The sequence below is a fragment of the Halichoeres trimaculatus genome, unplaced genomic scaffold, assembly GCF_033239565.1.
Source record: "Halichoeres trimaculatus isolate MK-OKI-2021-1 unplaced genomic scaffold, fHalTri1.1 fHalTri1_scaffold_9, whole genome shotgun sequence".
NCBI classification, from domain to species: Eukaryota; Metazoa; Chordata; class Actinopteri; order Labriformes; family Labridae; genus Halichoeres; species Halichoeres trimaculatus.
The window spans coordinates 3,304,852-3,323,634 of record NW_027437188.1 but is presented as its reverse complement, the minus strand read 5'-3'; the positions used below and the strand labels follow the sequence as shown (position 1 = coordinate 3,323,634).

The window sequence follows — 18,783 nt, the reverse complement described above, 5'->3', positions numbered from 1 at the left end:
TTAACATTTTGTTGAGTTTATTAGTAAATAAATATGAAATTGGTTAATAGATCTGGATATCTCTGGACGTAAATAATTGAAAATTAGTTAAGATTGCATGTCACATGACAATGTATTGTTTTGTTATGTTGTTAACTGAAGGAGGCCATCTAGTGTTTCAAAGTGGTTATAACATTGCTTTAACATTTTTGGAACATTGAGTCTGCCGTAGTTATGCTAAAGCCAGCCATGAGCCTGTTAGTATTTTGACAGTCATGCCATTGTATGCTAACCCCCTAGCATATCTATTTAATCTATTTCCTATATTTATTTTGGATCATTAGGAGATGTATACCATGTTAAATGTATTAAAAAGGAATCTGTTCAGTTCTTCAGTAAAACTATTAGCAGAAAATCCTGAATCATTGTTTTCCTTGGAAACTGTTATCATCTGCTAAGATAAGATAGCTGGGGCAGACTAGTCGATGTTACATCTGACAGCTCTGGAGTAATCTTAAGAATTGATCAGGGAATCGATAAGCATAAAGGCTAACAATGTCGATGGACTGGACCATTTCTTATCCATTCTTAACAGGAACTATGGTTTGGCCTTTAAATGTGGCCCCTGGGACCATGCCCCCACGGTCACCCCTCTCCACTTTCTTAGTTATGACTAGGAGGTACTCGTGTCACCAGAAAATCTGGACAGTTTTCGTTACTTTGATATGATCCTTTCACATTTGTCCTATTGCATCACTGCCTGGGGCCAGGCCACAGACTCAACTACAAAACCTTTATTTTCACTTTATAAACAAGCTTTGAAAATCTTAGATCAGAAGCCACAAAAATGGCACCACTGCAAAATTATTGAGAAATACAATTTGTTGACCTTTTCTAACTTTATAAAATTATCTTTTCTGAAAGTTGTTTTCAAGTGCCTAAATGGTCTGGCTCCACAAGTGATGTCCCAGAATTTTACAAAGACAGACAGCTGTAGGACAATAACAAGGAACAGAGCACAACAAAACTGTAAAATCCAAAGGTGCAGGACAACATTTGGGCAGTCATCGCTCTCAGTGTAAGGCATACACCTGTGGAATTCCTTACCATCTGAACTTAAATCTCAAACAGAACTTAAAAAGTTCAGTGCAGAAGTTAAACAGCGGCAGAAATGCGAACACTAATTTCTCGCAAGTGACTAACAGTAAACTATTTTAATAATCTTTTATGTTAAATGTAACTTGTGTTTTAGCTCTAATTCACTGCAACTGTGTCTATTTATTTATGGTATTTATTGACTTTATTCACTGTATTACGTGATTTGTAAAATTGTATCTGTATTCTGTATAAGTCATTGTACTGTAAATCCTGACCAGGGACAAGGACTGCAAATTAGCTGAAGCTAGACGTCTTATATATGTTCACATTTTCCCATTGTGGCAATGTGGTATGTATCGTCCCTGTCAAATAAACAAATAAAATAAAATAAAATATCTCCAGTTCCATCTGTCTAGCACCTTGTCCACAGTACAGTAGCCTTAATTGGACAAACCAAACAAAGGCTGCCCCCTAACATTGGGTCTTGTGACCAGGGTAGGTTCTCACTTCAAAGTGAAGTGGAGGTGATGAGTAGTTTGTAATAGCTTAACATCTGATACAGGCTGATCATACATATTAACAAAACACTAAGGCTGAACAATTTTAGAAAATACTATATTTTCACCAGAAAAAGTAGTACACTAACTTTTGCTGATTTCAAGAAGGAACATGTACAAGTTATCATATTCCCTCCAGGTCTGTGTTGAAGAAACTTTTTTATTTTATTTTTTTATTTTATTATTTTAACTGCAGCCTTTGCGATTTGAAAATTGGACACTATTACATCACAATGTCAGTTTCAATATGATGAATTGTTCAGCCCTACAACACACTGTTCCTTAAGGGTTGGGAAATGTGTAGTGCTGTTGTGCAGTTTTAATGTCACCACTGATTTATGACATCATGTCTGTATTGTTAGTACCTTGTCATCCTAACACAGACCTCACCCACAGCAGCATCATCATCATCACTGTCAGGTCACATCAGCATTGTGTGGACAGGGTGATGAAAAGGGGAGCACTCTGTTAGTCTGTGAAATCATTTTCTCAGCCTTGTTACCTCAGACGGACATTCAAAACAAATGGTTCATGATGCACAACATATACTACACAACAAACTCAACACAACACCAAACTACTCCTCCTATTAGGCTGAACACTAGTGCAGAAATATGCTGTGAATCTCCATTGCAGCAGTTGTAGGTTATGATCATTTTTCCCAGCCGTACATTGCTCACTGTAACACACAAAGAAAAGAACTAAAGATTGGGCAAAGAGAGGAGAGAAAAGAAGCGTTTTTCACTCTATTCTTCTCCTGTTCTTCGCTGTGTGTGGCAGAATATGGTTTGACAGTGGGGGAGGTAAAGCTTGAGGGCTGGGTCAGAAGATGTGTGTAGTGTTTGTGCCTGCAGATATTGTAGACTGTGTGCATCTTTGTGTGAGCGTACATGGGGGAGACTGTGTGTTTGTATATACAGTGTACGCATTGTGACTGCACACGCTTTGTGCCTCCAGTTGCATCTCTGCTCCGTCTTCTAATCTGCAGCAGGCCTGACAAATGTGAACACAACTGATACCACACTGCCAGCTGTCCCTAATACCTTCTTTTTCACAGCCGCACTGCCCTCAGGGACCATGGGTTACCACAAATACCCATAATGAGATTAGACCCAAAATTTCATTAAGGAAAGAAGGGACAACTTATTCAAATCATGTACAGTAGCCATATTGATTGAAACAGTAAACAGCATTACAAGCCTTTGCAGCAAATCCCCCTGGGACAGAAATAATGTTGTTTATATTACTGAAACAAGCTGCTGGTGAAAGCAGACATTTAGGTGTATGCTTTTATGTTTGTCCCTGAAAAGGTGAGAAAAATTGTATATTTTCATTATTCAAGTCTGAGTGAGCATAGCAGCCTCGACAACACAAACAAAAATTCAAGCAAAGAAAACAAAACAAATGTGAATGATGCAGTGACATTGTTATGTTCCGTTTTTTTGACATTTTGTTTTTTCTACTAAATTTACGGTCACTTTAATGCTGTTTTCACAATTAACACCAACAGCTTGGCTATGATTAAAAAACGCAAACACAAAAACACACATCACCTTCTCACCAACATTTAAACATCAGTATGTTTAATGGCTGGAATACACCAGGGGCCTGTACTGGGAAGCTGGATTAAGTCATCCAGGATAACTCTACGACAACTCACTGAACTTCACCGAATCTCCGTCATCCAGATCTGCTGTACTACGAAGCTTGTTATCAACTCGATAAGTGAATCTGGCTGGGATCTGTGCGCGCACACATAAAATGGGCGTGGTTAGCGGCCCTGGAGCATTTTCCACAATGGAGAAGAGAGCAGCCTACTTTACAGCAGAGGAGCAGCAAATACTCCTGTAAAAATACGAGGAGTACCGCAGTATTATCCAGGCCAGGAGCAACACAACTGCGGCAGCGAGAAGCCGGAGGGATTGCTGGCAAAAAATGGCCGACTCTGTTAATGCGTAAATTTCCAAAATGCTGATACTAATAGACCTATCTCATCATGTGACGACACGGGCAGTTAGGTCCTTATTCATTCATGTTGTCAGTCAGTGTGTGTGTGATCAGCATCATATCTGACCTCATAATTAGAAAGAGTCTACTTTCCTACAAATCCCAAGGAAAACGCTCATTACAGGCAGTTTGTACTGCAGATGCAATGGCAGTAGGGAAAAAAGGACGTGGGAGCAAATAAAAAATAAATATAAAAACATCCTTCAAAGTGCTCAGTATGAAAGATTCCATTTGCAAACATTTCTACTTTTCCCTGATAATGTCTCAGTTATGATGATCAGTTAGATATTGTTTGTTCACAGCCCATAAGATAAAATGTTGGTCCAGAAAGACAGGGGGCGGTCCTTCACTCCGACTGAGCAAATTGGTGACTGAGCAGTCTTTCATGCCCGCCTGAGAGAACCGATTGGTCAGCGGGCGGTCTGTCACACTCGGTGAGCTCTTATCCTGGAACTTAACCTGCTCCGGACCAGGTTTGGCATTCAGCATCAGTTACCAGGGCAATGTGTCTGAATAAGAGATCCACATTCGTAGTGCGGGAAACCCAAAACTTCTCCAGGAAGTTATCTCTCTAAGAGCTAATCCAGCTTCGTAGTACAGGCCCCAGATGTGTCTCCGGTCCATCCCTGCTTCATCACTGCACTGGATCAGAAAGGTTTCCATTCAAGTCAATCTGTCAACTTATACTAGATCCATTCTGATGCGGTCTGGCAGCCTGGCTGGTCTGACAGGTTGCAGCTACTACACAGCCATTCTATTTTGGCTGAACGCTGGAGCTGTGATGTATAAATTCAGTGTAGGGAAGATCAAGTGGGACAAGAAGTTGTGCATGGAAACTACCTTAAAACAACCAGTGACTAGGGGTATCCCGATACAGATTTATGGGCTTTCAATCCAATCTGATTTTTTCATATTTATTGTTGTTACTGATCCAATACCAATCCAATACCTTTCTCTGATAAATCCCGTACAGCCTTAAAGCCGGGGTTACACGGTGGCGTAACGGTTAGTGCTGCAGCTTCAGGGTACTCAGGTACTCCGGCTTCCTCCCACAGTCCAAAAAAAATGCTCACAAGGTTAATTGGTCACTCTAAATTGTCCCGAGGTGTGACTATGTGCGTGAATGGTTGTCTGTCTCTATGTGTCAGCCCTGTGATTGGCTGGCGACCAGTCCAGGGTGTACCCCGCCTCTCGCCCAATGACAGCTGGGATAGGCTCCAGCCACCTGCAACCCTGAACAGGATAAGTGGTATAGAAAATGATTGAATGAATGACTGAGCCTTAAAGCCGTAAAGTGTGACGGTGCTGAAAACATGTGAAAACTGAAAATATAATCCTATGCCATCTGATTCCTCCAAAAATAGCCATATTGGGGACCAATACTGATCAGTGTATCAGGTCAGTGACTTTCAAAATAAAACAAACCATGTCAAATTCAGTTCATGTTTAGCTTGACTACAACCTAAACATAATGAGCAGAGTCAGACCAGGAGTCACCAGGTCTGGGGTTTTCAGCCCAACATGCCAGACTTGCTGGACTGAACACGCAGCTGGTGTGAGTTGACATAGGCAGTCAACAAGCAACAAATCAGATGTATCTGGTGTATTGGGGGTGTAAGAGATTCTTGCAGAACCTTAATTTGGCCATTTTCGTATTAACTCAGGGAGAGTTTACCTTGACACTTCAAGCACCCTGTTTTGAGATTAGCATGCACTTGATAGTGACTCATCCTACTCCACGCTTCAAGTACAGCCTCCTACCCCCCTTCATCCCCATTAAAATGAATCTTACTGCCCTGCACAGTGATGGTATTTGAAGACCTTTGCTGGAATTGCTGAAACAAGTCAGTGCAAATCAACAGCAACTGCAGTCTGGAGAAATTGAACATCTAATTATTTTGTGTTGCTGGTCACTCCAAGCTGCTCTGATGTACCTCAGGCAAACAACTGCTGTCCCTGGAGGGAAAAAGAGCTGCTGGGGAAAAGAAGAGCCTGTGCCAGCACAAGTCTGTGGAGCACAGTTTGTTTTAATTCCTCGGCAGGACATTAATGAGCCAGGATAGTGGCTGTCTTAATGGGCAGCCAGACAGGTTTTAAGTGCCCCATGGAGTGTAATCCACAGAGGAACAACAGCACTGCTGCAAGACTAAACAGATTGTTCTTGGTTCTTATTTTACTATGGCTTCGCTCCTGAGCTGTTCATTAAAGAGGGCATGTACCCAGAAAGGTTTTAGCCTCTGCCTCTGGGACCTCCATAGTCAAACCACGGATTCACAAATTTTCATCTTTAGACCTCAGGTTTTTGCATTGAATGCTAAAAATCACAATACTCAAAACACATTTACATGAGACCCTTCTTCCTTCATGTAGACCAGGGGTCTTAAACTAATGACCTGCAGGCCCACCTACCATTTCATACAGCCTGCTACTTGATATCAATTTATAGTGAAATCTGGCATTCATGACCCGGTCTGCTGTTGGAACCATAGACTGCATATAAAGTGGATAGTGTGGCCCGATGATTCAAAGTCTAAGCTCTACTTGGCTCTCCTTCCCGACGTATTTCACCATTCCTGGAAAAAACTACACAAGAACGGCAGCTGTCAGTCATCATTATAAGTGACAAAAACCCAGTCTTTTCATACCTACCAGGTGTTTTTATTTCTTAAAGTTTAACCACAGCCCATCTGCAACGGCTGGGGAGACAGAGTTTTGACCTATACTGCAGCCAGCCACCTGGGGGAGCACTTTCCATGGGTGCTCTCACTTCTAGCCAAGCCAGTCGACATCCACTGTTTTTACAGTCTATGGCTGAGACAGGGGAAGGAATATTTGAATACTGAATTGACACTGAATGCAGCATAATCACAGCATAAACCAAGCTGGGAAAAAAAAAACATTTGAACTAGGTTGCACGATATTATCAGCATGTTGTCAGCAGATATTGGCTTTAAAATAAAATATCATATATATATATATATATATATATATATATATATATATATATATATATATATATATATATATATATATATGTATATATATACATATATATATATATATATATATATATATATATATATATATATATATATATATATATATATATATATATATATATATTTAGATATATAGATATACATATACATTTTTTATTTCCGCACTATAAGGCGCACCTAAAAGCCCTCAGTTTTCTCAAAAGCTGACAGTGCACCTTATAATCCGATGCGCCTTATTTATGGATTTATATTGATTAATCATGGCTACTGTAGTAGTTGACGAAGTAATAGCGGCGAGAACTGGTAAAGAGGAATTCCAGTAAGTGCTAAGGTTAGCTCACAGGCTGGCCCAGGCTTCTTCTCTTGTTTATGGTTAAAAGAACACAGCACCCCCCTAGAGCTCTGGCATGTGAACTGGTCTCTGGAAACAGCTTTTGTTGACGGCAGAAACTGCTTCGTCTTTAAAACGGCACAGAAAATAGTCCGATACAAAAATGTGCCGGTCCGTGTGGATGTAGTCTGTGTTTGACTGACTTATTTGACTGTTCTGTTGACATTCCCTTAAGCGCAGCTCCATCTAGTGGATGCATAACACAACCCCAGCCACCGCTGCAGCTTCTATTCTATGCGCCTTATAATGCGGTGCGCCCTATATATGAAAACAGTTTTCATATAGGCCATTCATTGAAGCTGCGCCTTATACTCGGAAGCGCCTTATAACAATACGGTTCATATGTATATATATATATATATATATATATATATATATATATATATATATATATATATATAATTGTGGTTTTGTTTGCACAATTCAGATTGAGAAGTCCCATATTTGACTCTTGTTTGAAGTCAAACTTGAGTTTCAGCAGCAGTCTGTACAGTACATGTATCTGACTACTTTAGGCACATTTAATTACTGAACAACTGCATTTCTCATATCTTTCCTGTGAACAGAGGTTATGTTTACTGACTGTCAATTATGAAATTTCTCAAATTTGCCCTGGTTGTGGGTAAGTTATGATTTTTCTCAGGAACAGCTTTATCCAGCTTTCTAGTAGGATTTCTCTTTTGGATTTTTTTTTTTATTCAAAAGCAATCATTGTGAATAAGTTTACAGTTTCAAGTGTATATTTTTCTTATTTTGCACAGGAAATGAATATAACCTAACAAATGTGATAAGAGTTTGCACCATAATACAATATGCTACTTCCAATACAGAAGAGAGTTGATAATCTCTGCAATTGTTTGCACAGAAATATATTGGTATCAGTTTCGACTAAATGAGTTATTAAATATCAGCATTTTGGCATATCGGATATCAGCAAAAAATCAAATATTGTGCATCACTAATTTTGAACCCTGAAACATCCTCAAAAAGTCCAACAGAAAGGTTAATGTCATGATAAAATCTTGCAGAAATTAAGAGGCAGATCTCAACCTTTAAATCTTTGTTTTCCATCAATAGAAACAAAATATTTTTATCTACGCGTGTTGTTAGGCCTTACTCTGAACACAATACCTCCATTCTTTTTGGTGTGAGTCATCCAATCTGCCCTCCAACATGCTAAATCATTGTGGTAATAAAACAGTGTAACAGTACTGCATCCTCTCAGCCTTTGAGGAACAAAAGAACCAAATGTTTTTGTTCCATTTACAGAAGTGTGTTGTAACATGCAGGCTAATTAAACTAATTAAAGTTAGCTGCCATGATACAACCCTTAGGTTCAGACTAAAGATGGAAGGACTAACATGCCATAATGTGGAATGTTTTACACTCACTGTGTGTCTGTCTACTCTGATAACCTCAACAAATGCTGTAGTGTACACACTTCATTCTGTCAGTTGTTCAGTCACAGCATCCATTGTATGTGCTGGGGGAAGAGTTTCATTCTCTGCTTCTGCTCCCCTCTGTTGCCTGAGGCTGGACAGCTCCATGACTGAATCTGCAGAGAAGCCCCTTTACCTTCAAAGAGAAACCTACAGCATCTGCCTGACAGACATCAAACATAAATGAAATTTCGCCTCATGAAGTGGGGTTCAAAAGCCTGCTCCTGTGAGCTGTCAGTGTAGGTCCACATGCTTTGGATCCACCCACTCACTGCCCACTGTTTCCTCTGCAGCTTTCTACATTATTTGTGTGCAAAGTCTAATCCCTGTGGCTTGTTGGACTTCATGCAGATTGTTTCCCTGTGCAGTCATGTATGAAATGCTGCTAATCGTTGATCAACATGTTTACTCCACATGAGGATATGTTACACCTGCACTACAAGACAATTTATATCCATGTTAATCTAAATTTACGTGCACATATGTATAATTATGTATATCATGTACACTATGCTGACATTTGCAGTTTGAGATTGCAGTTTTTGCAATCTAGCAGCAGAAAAGGTCACAAATGGCAACAAAATACCACCAGAAAGGCCTTGCTGTTACCTATAGCAAAATGATACTTGTAGATTTTACAGAACATTTTCCAAACATGTTTGTATTTTAACTCATATATGGCTACTTTTTTCTATAGGTGTATGTGAATTTCTCATACTAATTTATATCCAAATGAGCCGCTGTGGCTCAGAGGTAGAGTTGTCATCTCTTAATCAAAAGGTTGGGGGTCAAAACTCTTGTGATCATATGCTGGAATGTTCTTAAGCAAGACATTGAACTCTGAGTTGCATCAAATGTTGGTCAGTGTTGTGTGGATGGGTCTGAATGTGTTAGCTAAAGATGAAGGTTTCTGCATTACAAGTCTATGTCCACAGTGTGTGAATCTGGTGTGGATGGTGCAAGAGACGAGAAGTAAGGGCAGAGCAATTTCGGCAAAAATCAATATCACAGTTAATTGAACTGTCTACCTCAATTTTGGTTGATGCACGATTATCCCACTCTCAGTTTATTCTGTAAATATTTGTATAATTTTGAAACAAGTAACTGAAATTAACTGAACAGATGAGCAATTGAGGGTTATCTATTGGAAGAAAGGAAGTGAAAACACACATCAGTTAGAATGGAAATGTTCTGTGCAATAAAATCAAAATTTCTCCCTAAAAAGAAATAATAAACTTGTGTGTCTTATAATTAAAATAAATAAACTTAATCCTGTGGTGGTGATGAAGAAAATAACTTCCACCCTTTGACAAAGGTACTTCACTACTTTTTAGTTGATGTCATCCTTCTTCTAGCCAAAGTGTCAAAACAACTGACAGGGTAGAAGCTGCTGGCTAGGGATGCTGGCTACCTTTCACAATTGAAATAATACGGTACTGATTCCCGGTACGTGGCAATCGGTATCGGTACTCAACGGTCCCAACTTTCGGTACTTTAGTGTGTTGATGTGATAAAAATATCAGTATGTTTAATAATAAAATGTTAATTATTTTCTATTTAACATATTTATTCTTGAATATATAACCTTGCAATGCCGTGTTCATGTCCAGCACTGAAAATCACCTACTCTTCCACTCCCTCACAGTCACAAGGATGCATTTAGGTACCTAAACATGGTACCTTTTGATTTTAGGTGAATCGGTACCCGGTACTTTTGACAGAATTTGGTCGGTACCAATAAAAGTACCTAATTCGGTACCCATCCCTACTGCTGGCTCTGTGTTTGAGTTTTCCTACTTGACGCTTCTGTCCCGAGACCTCTCGTGTCCTGCCGAATCCAACCACAGTCCATTAGCAATTGCATTACCTATGTGTTTTGATCTAGCTATGCTCGGTCCATTCTCGGTCTAACTAAGCTGTTTACATGCATTTTATTAGTCTGATCTGGTGCTGACTAAGCTCATAGTCCCATTTCTTATTAGAAATGGATATTAGACTGGATGGGACAGTGCCTCGAGGCTACTTCCTTTTCTTCTGCTGGTTTTCGGGGAGCCTTCATGCTTTGGGACACCTGGCTGCTTGTCATAACTACACGACCAGTAGTGTATTTTAAAGTGATGGTGTATTAGTAGAGAGAGAATTTCAAAGTAGGCCAAAATAATCCACACGGCAGTTTTACGTCGGTCAGAATCTCTGAATGTCAGTTTTGATTATTTTCCATTAATCGCCCAGCCCTACTAGAAGTATAAAATATCTTCAAGTGTCAGAAAGACCAGAAAAGCGCTGTTTGAGCATTGGTCAGTTAACCATTTATATGCTAAATGGGGAAAATGTGACCTTAGTCTCCTACCAATTAACAACATAATACTAGTTTAATATATTTTGACCCCCTGCTAGAATGCAAGGACTTGTTTTATTTTTGTTTGTTTGTTTGTTTGTTTTTTCAAATGATTAAAGTACTGCGATACTATGGAAACCTCCCAGAAAAAAAGTAAAAGTTAATCTTTTTTAAAACATCTTTAAAAATGGTAAAATCCCCGCCTTGCCCAAGACTTTGTTTAAATTACTTAAAGTGACACTCCACAGAGAAAGAACTGATGACTGAAATCTTTCAAAGGGAACATAATTTTAATAATTAAGAATGTTTTTGTGAGTGAATGCATGTTGTAATGTGGTGCTAAGAAATCGACTCTATTCTACCCCAGGATGTATGTCGTGACTGGAAGAACCACAGCCTCATCAGGTGCACGTATTTCTGGCCTCTCAGCACTTTGTGTGTTGCACGGCCAGGGAGCGACCATGAACACAGAGAGAAATGACAAGCATCCATAAATGAGTGCTGGTTGCTATTTGCTGATGTTGCTAAACTGAGCAGCGACTAAATATACACTTGGTCAGAGAGGGCAGTGGTAAAGAAGCATGCTATCACCCATGTTAGAAACAGCTGGCAACACGTGTGGCTTCCTTTATGTAAGTGAAGAGACAGAGCTGAGACTGAGGCACCAGGTGTTGCTGTTGACGTGTAAACTGTCGAACAGATGAGGAAAGGCGAGGAGAGGGAGGAACAGAAATTGGTGTGTATTTATGTTTCTCCAATTGATTGGATCACAGTTCAGCAGTAATTACTGCCACGTAATATCAAAAACCCCAAACAAGTATCAAACTAAGAGATTTAAAATTACAATGATCGTATTTCAAATCAACATGCTAAGATATCAACAATGTCATCTCTGTTATTTCTCTTACAGATGCCCTTATAGGTATTAGTTTAAGAGAGTGTCTTTGCCTGGATTGACTAATGTCATTATAAGTGTCAGCACACTGTGACTGAACAGTCAGGACTTCCAAGGAGAGTCAGGTTGATGTATCTTATTACATGAGCAGGGACTCTGGACTGGAGCCCAGGGTAATGTAAGCAAGATGTTTACAGAGACTTATTGGTCACACTGAATTTTAAGAATCATGATTACTACTATTATCACCATCATCACTAATAATTGTTTAAAAAAAAATATGATGATAATAACACAAGACTGCACATGAAGGAAAATGTAGACAATCTTAAGCGTCAAACCTCAACCAAACTTTCTGATCTCAAATCAAGAGGATGGATGTCCTGTAAAGCAGGTGCAGAGAGTAAAAAGCCACCACTGACTTTCCTTTTTTTTTGATCAAATGACCAGTCCCCTGGGAACAAAGTGCCTGAGCAGGCATGTATGAGTAGACACCAGGTCAGTCATGTATGAGGATGCACTTCCATTTTACTGTTTCAGTTTGTTAGCATCAGTACATTAAAACCTCCTCTGGCCTGAACAGGCAGCTAATGAGGAGTTCAGTACTGGAGTAACAGGCTCGTACATGATTGTGACACTGTGTGTTGCTGTTGTAATCAAGTATTAATGTGTTATTCCTGTTAAATCCTGCCCAACAAATGATAAACACCAACATATGGCGCTGATGTCCCACTTCTGCAGAACAGAAATGGTAAATGGATTGAAACAAAGCATTCCAGCTTTTTCATTCCTGAACCAGTGATTAAAGTTGCACCTGCACCTGCGCCGTGTGTCAAGAAAACAAGCACTGCCACTGCATCTTTTCACCTGGAGCCAAGGTTTAAGCAGGTGTCAGAAATGGGAACATATAGCCCACTTAACTTTGACTCAAGCCTTCCTTTTCTCAAGGCTATGCCCCTTTTTTGTAAGCTTCTGTGGACAAGTTGTTATTTTCTGTCTGGAAGGTAGTGTAAGGCTCCCTGGGGTCACTGCTGAGAGTGTTCTGTCAGACTTAAGAAACAAGCACTGCATTTTGTTCTACCCCTCAACCCCCCCTGCTCCATTGTTTCACTCTTCATTTTTTCTGGGTTTATTTTTACAGGATTTTTGTTTCCACCACTGGAGATCCTTTTAATAATTCATGAAAAAGTGAATTTTTTTTAGCACTTTGGCCAAATTCACTGAATTTAATTTGATATTAACCTTGCGCAGCAGCAGTTCTGCTGGTCAATGCAGATAAGAATCTGTGTCCCTGCTATCTCAGCACCCAAATGCTCATCCTAAGGATTATCCGGAATTCTTTTCATCACTGACTCCACAGCTCACTCTGCCTCTCTGCAGCATGCAACATGCATAGATCCCCTCCTCATAGTTCCTCTGAGCTGCTGTTCTCAACGACCCAGGGACAAAGATGGCAATCTGCTGTTCCAAACATGAGCAGCATGGAAATGGGCTCATCTCTGACAAATCCATGGAGATGTACATATGACCCCGCTGGGTAATCAGGCTGAGAGGAAATGAAAATAAAGTGATATCAGTTTTATTTTACCTCGCTTGGAGAGTTCAATGTGTGACTGCTATTCCCAGCGCATGCGGCAGATATCCTAGTTTTGTCCCCGCTGTGTGTTGTTGTCTCCCACTTTTCTTCTTGCGTGTCTTTTGTTGACAGAGAGGCAGCAGTCAAAGCATCCTCTTCTTTTATTCTGCCGCGCCGCCTGGCACCCGCCTTCACTCCATGGATGTTGAAAGGATGGAATCGGGATGCAAAGCGAAGGAAGGAATCAGGATCCCAGGATTTCTCTCTCCTCTACTCTCCTCGCGCTCACACCAGCCGAAACGGGCGCGTGAGGCGAGACGTCAGTGAGGCATGGATGTATGTTTCAGTCTTCACACCTCCTCTCGCTCCAGCTCCGCTTCTCCCCTGTCCTCGTCTGTTCCCTCTCTTTCTGGGGCTTCACGTGAAGGTAACGCTGCTCCGTCGCGAGGGGTGAGACGTGTTCACGCGTGCAGGGACATCTGTGAATGTGCTTATGTCGGGGGGGGGCGACTAAAGTAGCCTCTTAGCTGAGATTGAGACCACCCTCCCCTCCTCCCTCTCAGAGATGGGCTTTCTAATGGCATGTACCATTAAAGCTCGGAGCAGGGTGGGCTGCAGCACTGAGGGAAGAGAGGGGGAGACAGAGGGAGGGAGTGGAAGTGGGGTTTGCTCAGAGCGGGGTGGTGATAGAGAGGAAGATGTGGTCAAAGACAGAAAAGGGGAAAGATGACTGCACTGTCAGTTGACTCTGCTGGAGTGACAGGCTCTGTCAGCTGTCGTTGCACTTTGCGTATCCACACAAGAAGATGACACAAGACGACAGCTCAATCATATGTAGAATCACTTTATGGCAACAGCGTATGTTCAGGTACATTTTACTGTAAATTTACAAGGAAACTTTAATGAAATGCTGTTGTTTTTAAATACAGCCCTGTAAAAAAATCCCTGTAAAATAATAGGAAATACTGGCAATATTTCAATGTAAATTTACAGGGAGATATTTTTTAAAGGGGACATATCACGCTGATCCCTGATTTAATACTTACATTTAATATAATAAATTTGAAAACAAGACCTTTCACCCCCTGAATTTTCAAAAAATTATATATTGTATTTTTTCTGATATCCTAGAACGAGAGGGATGCACCCACCAAGAGCCGAGTATAAATGTATAAACTATACATGTTACAGTACCGGTTTGACTCACCACACTGAAGCATCCTGAGATGATCTGTGTCAAGGTAGATTTTCTTCCTCCTGAGCTGCATCCAGGTCTGACTCGGGGTCCAATACAAAAGGACGTAACCTACACTCTGCCATTTTATTAGTGCTATCAATGCCTTACCGTGAAGTTTTGGCAAACAGCAAACTCGCTCGGTCTGCTCCATTCAATATGGTGATTTTGTAAATACTGCCATGCTGCAAAAACCGCCCCCTGGCTCTACCCCCTCCGCCCCTCTGATAGAACTGACCAATCAGAGCACAAAGGGCTGTGACGTTGCGAGGTTACTGGAGGTCATTCTCCAAACGGAGCGTTTCAACGAGATCTTCAGAATGGCCTAAACTGAGGATATTGAGAACGCTATTGTGGGGCAATGAAGGAACTAAATGACTTGTACTGAGGGCAGAAATGCTTTACAGGCATCCTAGTCTGGCATAGTGAAAAGGAGAAACGAGCATGATATGTCCCCTTTAACGAAATGCTGTTGTTTTTAAATACAGCCATGTAAAAAAATCCCTGTAAAATAATAGTAAATACTGACTATATTTTAATGTTAATTTACAGGGAGATAATTTTTTAACCGTAAGTGAGGAGGGAACTCAGTGGATATGAGACCCTGCTGCACGTTGAGATGTTGCTCTTAAGTCATTTCCACCAAGTGGTCCAGTATGGATCAGAACAGTTTGGTACAGGTTGGATCAGTAAAGCCTGATTATGTTTGTGTTTCCACAGCCAACGCCCCCTAGCGGTATGTGGCGTGTAAGCCTGATGCCAATAGCTGCATCAGTTACTTAATAATGTGATGCCATAGCAGCGCGACACAGTGTACCCTGCTAATAAATCCAACACGGAAGAAAATGACACAATAAAGAAAAAGCCTGATGCAAGATATCTAGCAATTCTTCCTCTTAGTGATTGACATGTGGCTCTTTGATACAAAGAACAATCAAGCTTTGTTTCAGAGAAGGCTGTGTGCCGCCAGGAGATATACAGCAGCCTCTGTCACACTGGAAGTGACTATTCTTTCAACCAATCACTGGTCTGCAGTGTTGTAGCTCCACCTTCTGGGGTCAGATCGGTTTAGTCTGGCACGCCAACAGGGGGGTCCCCTGAACCACTTGGTGGAAATGGGGCTTAATTAAGGTACATAGCACGGACCGGGTGTCTATGCTTCACATGGCACAGACTATGTACCCAATTATTCTTACTGTGTTGGCCAAGTTTTTGTTTTGTTTTCTGTTCTTTTATTGTTTTTTTTGATTTTTTGTTTGCTAACTTTTAAGTACCACTACTGGGGCAGTATTTTAAATGCAGCACAGACAGCTAGCACTGACGCCTGTGCTCGCAACATCTCAACACACAGCAGGGTCTTACATCCACTGTTCCCTCCTCACTTACGGTTACAAATCCATCACAACAAAAATTACTTTGCTGTAAAATATCAGTAAAATACTGGCAGCAGGGTTGGCAGCTTATTACTGATATTTCACAGTCATAAACTGTAATCCAATATATAGCTTTATACAGTAAAAATAAATTACAGCACATGCACTGGAACATAACAGGAAACTACTGACCATTTCTGCTGCCAGTATTTTACTGTTATTTAACAATGATTGTTTTTCTTCTTTTTTTACAGTGTTTGTTTTGGCAGGAGTGAATTAATTCTGGAAGAGATGTAAGTATGTCACAGATACAGATCCGTCTTTATGCATGACTGGCTGCACAATAGCACACATGCAGAAACATAATGAATAAATTGGATAGAATGAACAAAATGTTGTAAACATGGACAAAGTCACATTTTTTTTCTGGATGAGAGAAGCCAGTATAACTGATGCATCTCTAAGGCTCCAGTGGGTGGCAGTGACCATTCCAAAATGCCAATTCAATCACCACATTTCCACCCCAAAAAGTGCAACACCTAATTTCAGGCGTCATGGAATAGAGAGCCTGTCTGCTGCAGAGGTGAGACAGCGTCTGGTGTGAGCATCAAAAAGCATCACCACAGCCAGCTCACCTCCTCTGAGCCCAGAGACAAGACCTCTGTGAGCAGCTCTGCCAGGTTAGCTGAGAGTGGAGAGGAGGGCCGGAAAACAGTGGTGGCCATGTTCAAGGAACCATCAGACCTTACACCAAGAAAAACAAGACTGGAGGGAGGGAAGGGAAAAAGCCATGTTCCTTTGAGTGTCACACACAAGAAAATAAGCCACCAGACATCTTTGCACATGTGTGCTTTAATTTTGCATGCTGTATTAAATTTTCAGACAAATTTCATTTTGTGCTTGCAGTTTGATTAAAAAGGAGGCAGTAACCAAAAGGGAATTGAAATCAGCAGCTTGCTGTTAGAGCACAGCCTCTAATACAGCAATGTGTGTGTGTGACTGTAAGCCTGGATAACCTCAGTAAAAGCCATCAGATGATCTAACAACTGCATGCTACATTTCGCTGCTAAGTGCCATTCGGTATTTTGAGCCCTGCTCCGTCAGTCGGTTTGCACTTTCATGTTCAAGTTGCTGAATCAAAAAAAAAAAACATGGGAGTGTGACACGGGTGTTTGCAGAAACGATTTACTGGAAGGAATTAGTGTTCTAGAGCGGCATCATCACGTGGAGAAAAAGGGTGTTTCATTTGAAAATACACATAAGTGTGTGTTTTCTCACACTCTGCTTGAGTGTGTTGAAGCCCAAATCAGTGCATAATGGACGGGGACCTGGTTTTGTAAAACTGTAGTAGTGAAGTGCTTTAAAGGATTAACAGCAAAGGATTCAGCTTATTGATACTGAATTTCAGGAAATCCAAGTGTCTGTATAATAATAATAATAATAATAATAATTATTATTATTATTATTATTATTATTATTATTATTATTATTATTATTATTATTTATTCAGTAACCCTTGTTTTCCTGGATTTATGAAACAGTTTAAGAATAGACTATTTTACTGTTTGTAAACAGTTACAGGTGCTGCAGAGTACAATGGTTGGTCAAGAAATGCCATGCTGTTTATCAATAACACCAATTCGACAGATGGTAAACGACTCACAAGTTCGTGAGGAATCAGTGAATGGATGCAAACATTTACAAGTGGACAGTGTGTACCTCAGAGAGGACTATGAATACATAAGTGACTCGAAACTTGGGGCTGCATTATCCATGGAACGTACCAGACTGGGAAATATAAAGACCTGAACTAGTGCCAGAAACCCCCAAATCCAAGACAAGCACACTGACCACTAAAACCTGGGTGTAATAAAGGAACAAGAAAAGTATGTCTGGATAGAGAACTGCAGCAAATGTAACAGAATTTTAATGGTTTTGTATTTTGCAATTACTGATAAAGACTGGTTAATAGTTTAATAATATAATGCAGTTTTACTTTAAAGGTGTAGTCAGCGATCGTCTAATCTGCACAATTTGTCAAAATCGCTACATTTCTCCTCTCCATCTACAAGATAGCGTCGCTTTCAGCATGCTGAAAAAAAGTCTGGTTTCAATACACAGCCTTGGCTCTGAATTTCAAGTCTCTTTCAAAGGCAAGCTCAACAACCTGGGCCTTTCTATTGTGGAGCATCGCACGTTTTTGACCGCAAAATATTTACATATATAAATATTATAATATATTTTGCTACAATACTATTAAAACTTGTCACACCACTACTACTTTTAGAGAAATAAATACGGCTTCACATATTATAGCTAACTGGCCCTCAAGCGTTCGCTGGTCCGGCCTCCGACATGTTGGTCAGCTGCACAGTTTCTACATCATCATCATCATCTTTCGGGCATGGAGCCAGGGGTGGGGTATGAAAGGAGAGGCGGGTCTAAATTTGTTTATCAATAACCTCTCCACTCATTTTCTCTCAGACCGCTGACTACACCTTTAAGTATAAAATCTGACAGTTTATATCGGTGGGCGCTGCCCCACTTTCCATGACATTACCTTGAGTATGTTTTTTTTTTTTTTTAATCAATAAATAAAAAAATGATACTCTAAGCTGTATCTATGTTTAAATTTAAATAAGCAAGATAAATACTATGTAATAAATGATGAAAAAAGTTGCTTTGCTCATCTGTGTGTGGTGACTTGTGTCCTGCCATGGTCGCAACAATCTTTGGCCACAGACTCTCATTAAAAGCTATACATGCTCAGTAGCTCCTCTTTATTACAAGAGATAGGAAGAGCTCTGAGCACACCTAACCTGTACCCAGAGCTGCAGCCTGATTCACACATCACCACCTTCCCGCTGACATCACAGCCGTCAGCCACAAAAAGCGGC

At 40.4% G+C, this 18,783-nt stretch overlaps 1 protein-coding gene and 1 long non-coding RNA gene across 4 annotated transcripts in view; one reads left to right on the top strand and one right to left on the bottom strand.

Moving 5' to 3' along the window:
• Positions 1–13,841, bottom strand: part of LOC141797797 (galactosylgalactosylxylosylprotein 3-beta-glucuronosyltransferase 1-like) — a 132,341-nt gene extending 118,500 nt beyond the window's left edge. For 2 of the 3 annotated variants that reach the window (XM_074679479.1, XM_074679480.1), the window contains exon 1: positions 13,292–13,841. The gene's annotated coding sequence lies outside the window, so the exon portion shown is untranslated. The remainder of the gene's footprint in view (positions 1–13,291) is intronic. The other variant, XM_074679481.1, reaches the window with a different exon arrangement.
• On the top strand, positions 13,297–18,378 carry LOC141797798 (uncharacterized). The gene is made up of 3 exons (XR_012599107.1): positions 13,297–13,706; positions 16,141–16,179; positions 17,462–18,378. It is a non-coding gene; the product is annotated as an uncharacterized LOC141797798 (long non-coding RNA).
• Positions 18,379–18,783: the final 405 nt, after the last annotated feature.